This window comes from Corylus avellana, chromosome 2 (genome assembly GCF_965113065.1).
Source record: "Corylus avellana chromosome 2, dhCorAvel1.hap1.2, whole genome shotgun sequence".
In the NCBI taxonomy this organism is placed as follows: Eukaryota; Viridiplantae; Streptophyta; class Magnoliopsida; order Fagales; family Betulaceae; genus Corylus; species Corylus avellana.
The window spans coordinates 31,841,182-31,855,649 of record NC_142491.1 but is presented as its reverse complement, the minus strand read 5'-3'; the positions used below and the strand labels follow the sequence as shown (position 1 = coordinate 31,855,649).

General features: G+C 38.1%; 1 non-coding gene across 1 annotated transcript; it reads right to left on the bottom strand.

Annotated features, from left to right (window-relative positions):
• Positions 1 to 3,920: 3,920 nt before the first annotated feature.
• Positions 3,921 to 3,989, bottom strand: LOC132168312 (small nucleolar RNA Z103). Its single transcript, XR_009438829.2, has one exon. It is a non-coding gene; the product is annotated as a small nucleolar RNA Z103 (small nucleolar RNA).
• Positions 3,990 to 14,468: the final 10,479 nt, after the last annotated feature.

The following is a 14,468-nucleotide window of genomic DNA, read 5'->3' as shown; positions in this document are numbered from 1 at the left end:
TACCGGTTTCATACTCGGATCCACATTGAGTTGGTGAAGTTTTTCTTTAGCGCTAAAGCCTGGCATATCTTCATGTGTCCACGCAAATACTTCTCGGTTCTCTTTTAGAAAAGTGACGAGGCCTTCTCGGACCTTCGAAGAGAGTTGAGATCCAGTATTCACTACTTTGCCCATTTGCTATCGTTACATCTTCTAGCAGCTCGGCAGGTTCGCCTTCCTTTCTGCGTCCCACAGTGCTAATTGTTAAAGGTGTGGCTTCTGAAGGCTTCTTAAGGGAAGTGATGTAACACTTCCTTGCTGCAGTCTGGTCACCCTTGACCTCTACGACTCCTTCTTCTGTCTGAAACTTCATGTTCAAGTGGTAGGTTGAAGTTACAGCTTTTAACTTAATCAAGGTTGGCCAACAGATTATTGCGTTGTAAGCAGACGGTCGGCCAACCACCAAGAAGTCTACCATGATAGTTTACTGCCTAGGAGCTGTTCCTACTATTATAGGAAGTGAGATAATCCTTATAGGTTGGACTTGCTCTCCTATAAAGCTGACTATGAGAGATCCGAACAGTTTGATCCTACTGCGATCAATGCCCATTTGTTTGAAAACTGGCCAATAGAGGATGTCAGCCGAGCTTCCATTGTCTACTAAGATCCGAGGGAGTACATGGTTGGCCAGTGTCACTGTTACCACCAATGCGTCATCATGAGGCATCATTATTCCCTTCGCATCTTCTTTTGAGAACGATAAGACTGTGGACTCTCACTTTAAGGCCTTGGCAGGCCTTTCAAGAAAGAGAACCTCTTATGTGTGCACCCTTCTAGCGTGGGCTTTTCTGGCCGAGTTAGACTCTCCTCCACCAGCTATTCCTCCTGAGATGGTAAGAATTTCTCCCACTACATCATGATTCCGAGGTGGAGGATGCGCATCCCAATCATTCCTCGGTTCAGCCTGCCGATTATGCATCAGTTCAGCATACCGATCATATCTCGGATCGTTGTCATGGCTTTGCCTTTGGTCTCGACCCCTGACAGCTTCTCAGTTTCGCTCAAGCAATAGGGGTTGCTGAGGATCCCTTCCTCTAGCCCTCTTGCCTGCTAGGAACCTCACCAATTTACCATTCTTAATGAAGGATTCTATCTCATAACGCAGAGATACACACTCCTCGGTCGGGTGGCCAACTTCATTATGATAGTGGCAAAACTTGGTGTGGTCTCGCTTCGACACGGGACCCTCCAGTCTTGTTGGCCATCTGAAGTTAGGGTCTCTTCTACTCTCCATCAACACCTCGGTCATACTGGTGTTCAATGGGGTGAACTTTCTAAATTTTCGTAGAGAATCGTTCTTCGGTTTGAGGGTTTTCTTGTCCTGCTGCTTTGGGTTTTTCTCTTGCTTTTCCCGAAGCCTACTAGGGCTGCCTTCGCACTACCCCATCTTGCCGAGTCGCCTTCTCTTAGGACTTCATCAGGGTTGCGACAATCTCCTCCTGATTGATGTAGTCTTCCGCTTCATTCAAAAACTGATGAAGAGTCACCAATGAAGACTTCTTTGCTAGTTCAGCCATCAATGGCCCCTCGACTCTTTCCTCATGCATTAGAACGTCGAGTACCATTTGCTCACTTGGACTCTCAACTGTCAACTTCTCCTTATTATACCTGAGCATGAAGTCTTTTAGGGACTCATCCTTCCCATGAACCAGAGAAAGCAGGTAAGCTACGCTTTTCTTGCTTTTTCGAGTGGCCAAAAATTGGCTTAAAAAGAGACATCCTAGGGATTTAAAGTTATCCACAGACTTGGCAGGGAGTCTTGAAAACCACTCCTTGGCTGCTCCTGCCAAAGTTAATGGAAACGCCCGGCACGAGATCTCATCTGGGGTAATGCGGAGGATGAGGTGTGCTCGAAGGCTTTCCATATGCTCTGTAGGGTCTCGATTGCCATCATATTTGTCTGTATGAGGCATTTTGAACTTGTTGAGCAAGGGGAAGTTCATAACCCTATCCGTGAAGGGTAGGTTGGTGTTCTCCATGAGCTCTTCCGCCATTAACCCATTCTCCCTGTTAGCCATCTTGTCAGCCATCTCTGCATATTTCCTCTTCAAATCTCCTAGCTCAACACTTACGTCGGTCTCGTTATGGTGAGTGTGGGATCTCTTACGATGAGATCAGTCACGATGAGACCTGACGTGATGTCTCTCATGATGAGACCTCTCACGGTGAGGTTTCTCAGGATGAGACCTTTTAACATGGGATCTCCCGTGATGACCTTCGTTCTGGATCATGGTATGATGGCTGCCATGAACCAAACTTGAACAACCTTCATGGACCTACTTGCCTTGGTGGATGAGTTCTCGTCTCTCCCTCTCACGCCTTTCTTCACGCTCCTTCTCCCTCCTTTCTTCTCGCTCACGCTCCCTTTGGCCATTACGGCTTTCAACAGCCGTGAGCTTGGTAGCAAGATTGTCGTTTTGCTTTTTCAATGCATCCATTGAGGTAGTCATCTGCCTCATGAACTCGGCGAGGTCAGGAGGCGTTGTAGCTGTGCCGGGCAGCTCGGGTTGGCCTTCCGGCGGAGGATGTGTTGCACGTGTATTCACCATTTCGGATTGATGTCAGGAACATATGAAAATCGTATCCCATAGACGGCACCAAACTGTTGAAGCACAGTTTTCCGAGGATGGACATGGCACACTCTCCGGGTGGTATCGCGATGTCCGATGATGCGTCAGGCCTCACACAAGAGGAAACAATAGGATTAGAGTCCCTGATTGTCTCCCGGCGGGGATACTCCGATGCCTAAGTCAGTGATTTGAGAGATAAAAGATGTAAGTAACAATAAAGCTGGGATAGCAAGAGTTGCGATTACCTTTGCACTGATAGGTGACTTGTATTTATAGGCATGAAAGGAGTTTGACTTCCCGCACGTCTCGGATCGCTATCCCTTAATATTTGCTATGCAGGTATTTGAGAGAGAGATGGAGTTTGTTAGCTGCTCCATGATCTTAGTAACCTAGGATCACTGGATAAGTGATACAGCTTTCGTGTGACATTAGGTCAGGATGATCGAGTAGTACTCGGTCACATGTGCACAGCTCAGGCGCTGACAGCTATTATGTATCCTGATTGATATAGATCTTTTCTAATTTGAAGGATGGCCTATCCCATTTATATAGGGATAGTTGATATATTGATAGTGAGTATATGACCTTATCAAACGTAGGATAAGATCATCAAACTTAATATAATATAAATACATCTCCACGGTAGAATGACCGACTTGTCCTTCGGCCCTTGATTATTTTGGCCCATGAGTTAAGTCTTGAATTGGGCATTCGAGACCTCATCAAGCTAAGCCGTCTGAGGCCTTGGCAGGTCTGCATACTCGCGGAGTCCTGGGCATAGGGCCCGTTGGGCCTTATGAAACTAATCCATGACCCAATAGACCCCCACTCTAACCAGTCACATGGTGTCTAAATGTTTTCCTTAACTTTTAGAAAATATTTGCTAAATAAATATTTCACCCAAAAAAAGGTCTGATAATCAACAATTATACTGGGAATTAATTTATAAAAAACGACAAAATGAGGATGATAAATGATCAAATGGGACGCAGACTCACGGCTTTGCTGTATGAGTGTAACAAAGAAGGGCTGAGATACGTCTTGCGCTTGGCCAAGATCTCTCCGGTGGAGGGCCCGTTGTAAGGTAGAGGAGAGTAATCGAAGGGGGGCATTTTGGGAAGAGAAACAACATTTTCTTGGACCGGGTTCTCCTTTTGGGCTACATGAGAGAGCCAGCGCTGCACGATCAGAGAACTTCTCCCCGATAATACCCTTATCGCTGTAACTCCCTGCATATTTGTTTCTTCTTCACTGCCCCTCTCTCTCTCTCTCTGAAATCAATTCCTCTTTTCTCTTTATTTGGTTTTAGAGTTAGATTCCGAAAAAGTAGCACAGTTATAATCAGCTTCGATCATTTGGGGAAATAATCATCACTTCCACCTTCAACATTATCCCTAAAGGTGGGTTCCGGCCACCCTAGAAGGTTTGAGGTGGCCAGGGATGGCTTCCGGCCACCCCTTCAAATTTTATTATTTTATTTTTATTTTTATATTTAATTTTTAAATTAAATTAATAAAAAATTATTATGCTAACGTGGCATTAACGAAAGTTAAAAAAATTTAACAACAGCGATTTTATTAGCATTTCCATTGACCCAGTGAGTAAATTTTCGAGGAAAAAAAAAAAAAAAACTAGAGAGTTTTAAATTTTGGAAGGTTAACTCAAGGACTTATAATACAATTACCCCAAAAAAAAAAATTTTTTTAAAAAAATTGAGGGTGGCCAAGAGGTTTGGGGTGGCCTGTGGGCTTTGGTAATGACAATCACCATAAACAAGCTTGAGCTTTCGAAGCTCAAGCTGGAAAGCCGTACTATTCTTCATCTCCAAGGGTTTGTCAACTCACCGACAGGACTTCTTGCCCAAACCCCGGCGAACACACCCTAGCTCTTGAATATCTCCGGCAACATCAATGGTGGTTTGGCTTCGGTGGTGCCTTCTCCAGTTGTTGAAGAACAATTGATTTCTTAGGTAGATTTCCAGTTGGTGACTTATTGCCTTCAAATTGATTTCTTAGGTTGAAGAACAAGAAAAAGAGAATTTTACTGCTGATTCTTGTTATTATATCTTGATGGTCTTTTATCTTTACAATTTTAGGGTCTCTACTTAGACTTCCAACCAAAGGGAGAAAACGAAATTGTGTAATTACATTTTTTGAGCATTTTGGTCATCTAGGTAGTACTGCATTAGCCTATACTGTAGTCATAAGGATTAAGAGACTATTGTCGATCTGATCATTGCTCAAAGTTTTTGGTTTCTCGGTCTGGGTTTTGTTGGTAGAAGGATTTTCTGAATGGGTTTTGCTTAGTCATTTTTTTTCTTTCTATTTTTGGTATATGGGGTTTTTTCAGCTTGTCAAATGTCAATGTTTGGAGAATCTGGTTGTTTCAAGTGAAGGGATTCTGGTAGATTGGTAGCGCCTGGTTTGATTGAATTGGGTTTTTTCTGGGGTTGTCAATCCTGAGAAAATTTGTGTGTTTTTTACTTTGTTTAGTTTGAGGAAGACCTTTTTTGGCATTGGATTGTGCTCTATAATGATGTATTGTTTTGAGGAAAAATTGGAGGTTTGGATGTTTGTGATTACTCTAATCATTCACATATGACAATGGAACTGTAGTAGTACATTGTCATTGTTAGGGGAGATCCATAGGAAGATGGCCTCCACAACCCCTCCCTCCTCTCTGAGAATTCACCAACTTCGTCTATCATCTCACCACCACCATCTTCTTCCCTTGCTCTGTCGAATTCTTCAACTATGCCTATTCAGACTACTGACAACCTAGCGCCTTCATCCCCTTCAACTCCAGCTCCTCAGTCTCCTCCACTAGCAATCCCTGCTGTTGTTCCTCCATCCCCGCCAGCTTCACCCCCACCGGTATTAACACCACCTCCAACCTCAGCCCCACCTTCTCCGCCAACTTCACCCCCACCATCAACTTCACCACCGCCATCGCCACCAGCATCACCCCCACCATCTGCCCCTCCGCCAGCATCAGCCCCTCCAGTTTTATCTTCGCCACCACCACCACTAGGAGGTTCTCCTCCGCAAGCATCCCCTACACCTCCGGTGGCAACCCCACCTCCCCCTCGAGTCATTCCACCAATTGCATCTTTACCTCCTCTACCCAATGATCCAACACCGCCTTCCTCCAATCCAGATTTGGGAAATTTTTCAGACCTTACCCACTATCGGCGATCTCCCTGGAATTATTTTTAATTATTTTTATTTTCAAATTTAAATTTTAAAATTAAATTAATAAAAAAAAAATTAATATTTTAATGGGGTGAAACGGTGCGTCTTGATTGGGACTAACAACTGTTAAAAAATTTTGACAGTGGAAATTTTATTGTCATTTCGATTGACCCAGGAAGTAAATTTTCAAAAAAAAAAAAAAAAAAAAAAAACTTAAGGATTTTTAAATTTTGAGGGGTTGACTCAGGGACTTATTATACAATTACCCTTTAATTTATACATTGAATACCTCATCTCATTATTTGGGAGGAAAAAAAAAAAAGTTGTGAAGGTGGGACATACATAGGTAGACCATTCCGCTTCCCTTTCCCTCTCCCTCCTTTCTGACTCCTGACTCACGTGTCACTAAGCATATACTAGTCTTTAGGGTGTAATTTGGCGACGGTTACAATGGGGCTTCAATTCTACCCACTTGACATCATAGAATTGTAGGTCAGTTTTATAATTAATTAATGGGAAAAATATAAAATGGCCTCCTAAACTATCAGCCGTTTGTAATTTAGCCCCCCAATGTTCAAAATGTAATAAAGTATCTCATAAACTACTAAACAGTTGCAATTTGGCCACTCTATTAGTCATCGCTGTCAAATAGGATGAAAAATTCTATATGACGTCATTTTGGTAAGGTTAAGTTACAAAATGCCCTTTTGAGAAAAAAAAAAAATCAAATTTAAGAAGCCCCCAAACGACGCCTTACTGATTAGAAAAAAAATGGATGACAGTAACCAAAACGTTGCCGTTTTCATAAGTTTTAAAACCCTAGAGCAGTGGAAACACGCAGTGGGTCTTCTTCTCCATTTTCTTCTTCACTTCCACGCAACAGTGTATTTGGTTTACTACAGGTTAAGAGGTTTTTCACTTGAGGGGTACGACCACCACCATGACGCCCTCCACCGACCACCACACCGAATGCACCGGAGACGCCCACCCACCACGGACTGCACCAGATCCTATAGCCACTACCACCCATTTCACATCCCCCATTTTCCCTAAAATTTTTCCACGCTCCTCTGTCTCGACGACGCCCACCGAACAACATCACCACCGCCCATTTCCGTCCACGACATCCACCGAAAGCCACCCACGTCACACCGCCGGCGATTCCCACCAAGTTGAAGAAGGAATATATACACATATGAAGATTAGGTTTTTCTTTATTTCTGATTTAATTTTCTAAATGAGGCGTATGACACAGTTGGTGGTTGATTTGTTTGTTTAGGACTTCAATTGGTGGTGATTGTGTTTGATTTCAAAAATGGGTAAGAATTTTAGGCCTTCAATTGTTGTCTTGCTAATTATGCTGATTATCTTGCTGATTTCGGAAAGCAACATAGGCTTTCTTGTTGCAATTTTTTTTGTTTCTATTGTTGGAAATAATTTTGGATGGTGCACAAATTCTCATTGATATAAAATCATTACAATCTAAAAATTAACAATAAAATAAATAAAATACAAGAGATGAAAAGTAGAGTATGGAAAGATCTCACAATGTGCTATAGAATCACGCAAGAGCGTTGTCCTTAAAGGTTGATTCGTGCCTCCCGGAGTGTATAACTCGGTGCGATCGGATCCTGTGACACGCAACCTCCCAGGATTAGACTATAGCGTCTACCTTCGTCAAGGACGCACTTCCAATAACGAAGACTAGTAGAACAACCCTTTTATCAAAATAGATGGAGGACTTAAAAATAAAGGGATCATATAACATATAGTTTTATAGATTGAAATATATTTTTCTGAATGTGTTTTACAACACCGTATGTTTCTCATAAAAGGTGATCTTATATATAGACATAAGTGCTGAAAAAGCTTTTTAATATCATAAAGAAGTTCTAATGACCAAACGGTCATAACGGTAAAAAAAACTACAACTATAAAACTTGGTTCTCAAAATCCCATAAAAGCTTGATAACTCCAAAGGTCATAAACGGTAAAAAATAAATAATTGGGTTAATGACCAAATGGTCATAACATCAAAACTGGAAAAAATTGTTAATGCTTCAAATGATTTCCATAAAAGCTTGGCAATTAATTCCAACGGTCAAAACTGTAAAACAGAATAAAAACTCATAATATCAAATCATAAAATGTTTTCAAACAAATGTTTGTAACATATATTACAACAATCCCCCACATGTTACAAACATTAAAATAGAAGGAGATTGAAAGCATGCATTGATATGGTACCCGAAGGTTTTAACCGCACCTAGGATAAATAAGTAGGAACTTAATGAATCATGGTAGAGTTAAACTCTTTTAACCAAATCTACAAGTTAAACAAACTTATCATCCACATAACTTTCTCCAAAAACAAAAAATTAAATCAAATCAAATCAAATCAAATCAAATAAAGAAAATTGGGTTGTTCTATAGCGGGTTGGCGCCTTATACAGGCCATGCGCCTCTGGGCTTCATGAGTGCTCTAGAGACTTGCCAAAGTCTCATAGGAGGCGGCACCACCTCCACACTCACATAGGTGGTGTCCATCAAGAATGTGTGCAGAGAACATCCCATCGCAACAAGTAGGGACTATGGACCTATTAAGAGTTTTAAACTCATCCTTACTCACTCTGCATCTTTTGTTATTACACCATAAAATGGCTTTCATGAGCGCTCTAGAGACCTACCCAAGTCTCATAGGAGATAGCACCTCCACACTCATATAGGTGGTATCCATCAAGAGTGTGTGCAGGAAACACCCCATCCCAACAGGTAGGGACTATGGATCTTTAAAGCTCATCCTTAATCACTCTGCATCTTGTACTGTCTTACACCATAGGGATGGACTCATAACTAATCTTTTCAACAAGATAGTTAATAAACATAAATTGACAGTACCATACCTTATTTCACTTGTGACTTCGTTTCCCATTAAACCTCATTCATGGGATTTCCAATCACAGAGGTTGGGTATCAATCACAGTGTCATGATTTGGGTATCAGTCCTATCCCCCTCGATGCTTCTCTCACTATCCTTCTTGCTAGTGGTTTGGTCAAAGAATCTGTAGAATTCTTTTATGACCTCACAAAGTCCATGGACATATATCGGTCTCAATAAGCTGCCTCACAATATTGTGCACTTTCTTATTATAAATTATTTGCTCGAGCTTTGGCAGCCTGAAAATCACAATAAACACATAGGAGGAACTGTGTTAGCTTATAAAGACAAATAAATTAACCAATAGGTTCTTAGCCATTCATCTTCAGTTCCTGCCTTCTCCAAGGCAATTAACTCTGACTCCATAGTAAACCTTGCTAAGCAATTCTTTTTTAAGGACTTCCAAGAGATAACTCTCTTAGCCAGAGTAAACACATAACCACTAGTAGGCTTTGCTTATCTGAATCAAAAATCCAGTTAGCATCACAATATCCTTTCAATATAACAGGATAATCACAACATGACAAACCAAAATTAATTGTGCCTTTAAAGTTTCTCAACAATTTAGAGATAGCATCTCAATGCTCAATACCATGATTATGAGTATATCTACTCAATCTACTAACAATATATGTAATATATATCAAGGCATATACAGTTTGTCAAAACATCAAGCTATTAATGATTTGTGCATATTTTTCTTGCAAAACACAATCACCGTGATTCTTAACCAAATATATTTTTGAATCATATGATGTAAACATAGGTGGATAATCAAAGTGCTCATATCTTTTAAGCATCTTTCAAGCATAATATATCTGAGATAAAATAATGTAATAATTATCTCTAATAACCTTAATGTCCAACATGACATTCGTTTTACCTATGTCTTACATATCAAAATTAGATGCAAGAAATCTTTTAAGTTCATGCACAACATCAATGTTAGTTCACAAAATAAGCAAGTCATGAAGATAAACAAATAATGACACATTCATTATTGTAAAACTTGTTATGCATTTACTTGCATCATTAATCAAATATAAATTAAACAATATCACCTTGTCAAACGCCATTGTTTAGGAGCTTGCTTTAATCCATACAAGGATTTCACCAGTTTGCACACTTTATGTTCTTGACCGGGGATTACTTGTCTCTCGGGCTGCTTCATATAAATCTCTTCACAATTTAGAAAAGTAACTTTGACATCCATTTGATGTACTATAAATTTATAAACATAAGCAATGGCAAATAACATTCCAATTTATATAATTTTAGTAACCGGAAAATAAGTATCAAGTAATCGACATTTTGCATTTACTTCTAGCTTTTAGCTACCAAGTCTACTATGTACTTATTTATTGCATTATCCGGTTTATACTTAAACACATGTATATAACCAATTGATTTGGTCCTTAGGAGGTAACTCAATGAGTTCCTAAGCATGGTTAGACATAATTGATTTCAATTATTTATAGCTTCTAACCAATTAAATTAAAAATAAATAAAATGCATCAAAAATAGATTTAATAGCTTCACCATAATATATTGGATCATCATCAACAATATAAGCAATAAAATTCATACCGAGATTCCTTTCGTTCTAGCTTGCTTGCTTCTTCTCAATTCTTACACATCATCAACAATTTTATTAGAAGCAAAAAAAAATCATGAAATAATTTTTTCCTTATTTTTCAAAAGAACACATGCTCAAAGATAATAGCATTTTTAGATTCAATAATAGCATTGCAATCTAAAACATCACTCTTGATAGAAGGGAATCTATAGCATGAACTATTACATGTAAAACCAATAAAATCACAATCATAGGTTTTAAAATCAAGTTTCCTCATTTTAGGTTTGGGAAACATAACATTTGTCAAATACCCCCACACTTCGAGGTATTCCAAACAATGCTTATGAATGTGACAAACAAAATAAAGGCTTCCCCCCACACTTTGGTAGATAGCCTAAAAACTAATAATCATACCATTCATAATTTATTCCAGTATTCTAATTTCTCTTCATTCTCTTGATGTAGGCAAGATTTACATGTATAAATCTATCATGCTAAATATTAATGGAATAAACCAAAAAGTCATAAGAAAATAATTTTTTTAATAATAGAACACAAATGCTTTAAGAAATGACTTCTATGAGCTCATTTTTCTATAAGTATGATCTATCATTTACTCTTCTTTCTTTTCTGTCAGTTGACAGTTCTAAAGATGTTTTAAAATTACTAATCACCACTTGTGATTTTTCAACATAATCCTTATATATTATACATATAGGGGTTGCATATTTCAAGTTCTATCAAGATTTTAAAAATAAAATCTTTTTAACTAAAGCCCCAATAAATATGCAAAGTATCAAGTTCAACCAAATAATAATCAACTATTATTGGCTCATTTTAATAAATATGCCAATGATATCATTCTTATGATATGATAAATTTATCATGTATCAAATGAACCTCAATAATCACATATATTTTATTCTGGACCATCATGTCAGTGAAATTTGAAAGCTGAATGATATATATGAGGAACTACCAAATAACTTAAAATGGTTATGCTAATCTAGCATGTCATAGCTAACATAAATGCTAGATACTATTTCTTTTTTTTAAAAAAAATAGATGAATCAATAGAAGCCACCGCTTATCATATGCAAAATTCATGTAATTATAAAATTTTGCACCAGCTTTAATTCAATCAAGGAGCACCATCATAACTTCAATTTTTTTATTTATTTTTTTATTTTAATAAATGAAATGTATATTATGTCTTAAAAAATAAGACCTATCAATCAGAGTTTAAAACTCACAGTGGAGCCAACAGCTTTACTCCAAGATCTTTCAAAATAGATTGTCGTTACTACATGCCAACAAGGTGTCGTGAGAACCAATCGACTCAATATGCACACCATATCTCTTCCTCCTATTATGTGCTTACCTGCAAAAAACTTTAGCAAAGTGGTATTCTCTGCACACAATTAGCAATACCTATGTATTTTCTCCATCACAAAAATGTGTAATCACTCACAATTATTATTATTAATTTACATGGATGTTTTCCAGCCAAGCTTAGCACAACATAACAAAAAAATGCTAAGTTCTAAAAAATCCATAAAAAGGCTTAACTCTTTTTATTGTAAGAATAGTAACCCAACAATAAAAGATTATTTGACAATCAATAAATTGAGTTCAAATAATTGAAAACTCTTTCAATCAAAAATGTTTTCATTTTCAATAACTACACATGAAATTAAATTCTTTTTCTGATAAATGAATACAAAATATGTCCACTCAATATTTGATTTCATCTTTCTCATATGCGAATTGTATACCGCAAACTCTTATAGTATTTGATTTTTCATAAGTTTAAATACTATTGTTATGATACTTAGGGGTGGCAAAATGGGTACCCATACACGACCCGATTAGACCCGCGGGTACCCGTTACACGATTAGCCTATATCCAGACACGACCCGTTTAGCTAAACGGGTAATCGGGTTGACACGATTATGACACGAAAATAATCGGGTAACCCGACACGACCCGTTTTACCCGTTTAAAATAACCGGGTATAAATGGGTAGACACGACCCGACACGACCCGACACGACCCGATTACCCTAAACTATAATTTATTTTTTAAAAAAAAAAAAAAAAAAAAATTCAAAATTGTAATAATAATACTAATACATCAATGATTCAATATAGTCAATGCAAAAAATTGAGTTCTAACTTCTAAGAGATTAAAGGTTTTAATAAAGGATAAGAAAAAAAAAAAAAAAAAATTGGAAAGTAACCGTAATTGACAAATTGTACTCCAAAATAAATTACTAAACTCATAATTTCACCTAAACTTAAAAGTTAAAAGTTAAAACAAGTAAGTTCATTTATTAAAATAGTCCACTTATACCAGCTAAACATCTAAAAGATGCCTGAAACACCTCCAATTTTAGGGTCTTTTTGGTAGGGGGGCTAGAAAAGTAAGAGGAATGAATAGGAAGGATGGAAAAAAAAAATTAGAAAAAAAATGACGAAGGGGTTGTTTTTCTTATACAAACTTTTGTTGGGAAGGATGAAAAAGTATCTTGTAACTATTCACAGCGAATCAGCGATTACCTTGACACCATTCGAACCACTTATTCATGTCATTTTATCTCCTGCTTTCCTCCTATTTTTGCTGCAACTGGATGGAACATGGTGGGCCCATATGGAAACACATCATCCATCCCCTTCCTTTCCCACTATACCAACAAGAAGAGAAAGTAATAATCAACTTCCCATTTCCTCCTTCCAATGTCCACCCTTATCCATTCTCCCACTTCTCCTCCTCCCTACCAAAAATAATGAGAGACCCGTGCGTGAGCTGCTGAGTGCTGGCACGGAAAAATCAGAAAAAAACCGGGTGCGTGAGCTGCTGACCCGGGTCCAGAAAAAAAACCAAGAAAAATAAAACCGGGTTGCCGGGTTGGCGGGTCACGGGTCCAGGAAAAAGGAAAAAAAAACCGGGTCTGACGGGTCGACCCGCCAGACCCGCACAGTAATCGTGTCTGGCGGGTCGACCCGCCAGACACGAAATTTCCGGGTCTTAATCGGGTAGACCCGATTACGACCCGAACCCGATTAGCCCAAACCCAATACCTGTTTTTTCGTGTCGTGTTCGTGTCGGATTTGCGGGTCGTGTCAAAATTGCCGGCCCTAATGATACTAATCAAAATATTTGTGCAACCATCATAATCAACCTTTAAGATTGTTGGAAATAATTTTGGATGGTGCACAAATTCTCGTTGATATAAAATCATTACAATCTAAAAATTAACAATAAAATAAATAAAATACAAGAAATGAAAAGTAGAGTATGGAAAGATCTCACAATGTGCTATAGAATCACGCAAGAGCGTTGTCCTTAAAAGTTGATTCGTGCCTCCCGGAGTGTATAACTCGGTGCGATCGGATCCTTTGACACGCAACCTCCCAGGATTAGACTATAGCGTCTACCTTCGTTAAGGACGCACTTCCAATAACGAAGACTAGTAGAACAACCCTTTTATCAAAATAGATGGAGGACTTGAAAATAAATGGATCATATAACATATAGTTTTATAGCTTGAAATATATTTTTCTGAATGTGTTTTACAACACCGTATGTTTCTCATAAAAGGTGATCTTATATATAGACATAAGTGCTGAAAAAGCTTTTTAAAATCATAAAGAAGTTCTAATGACCAAACGGTCATAACGGTAAAAAAAACTACAACTATAAAACTTGGTTCTCAAAATCCCATAAAAGCTTGATAACTCCAAAGGTCATAAACGGTAAAAAATAAATAATTGGGTTAATGACCAAATGGTCATAACATCAAAACTGGAAAAATTTGTTAATGCTTCAAATGATTTCCATAAAAGCTTGGCAATTAATTCCAACGGTCAAAACCGTAAAACTAAATAAAAACTCATAATATCAAATCATAAAATGTTTTCAAACAAATGTTTGTAACATATATTACAACATCTATTTGTTCCTGGTTAATAGCTCCTTTGATTTTCCATAATGGCCATTATATTTTAGTTTGTGGTGATGAGAGTTTGATGCAAATTGGATGAGAGATTTTTTGAGAACTATAGTTATATCATAATGAATGTTGCTATGCAAGTCTATTTTGAGGACTTCCAAGAGATAGTCCCTCTAGCTAGAGTACACACATATCCACTAG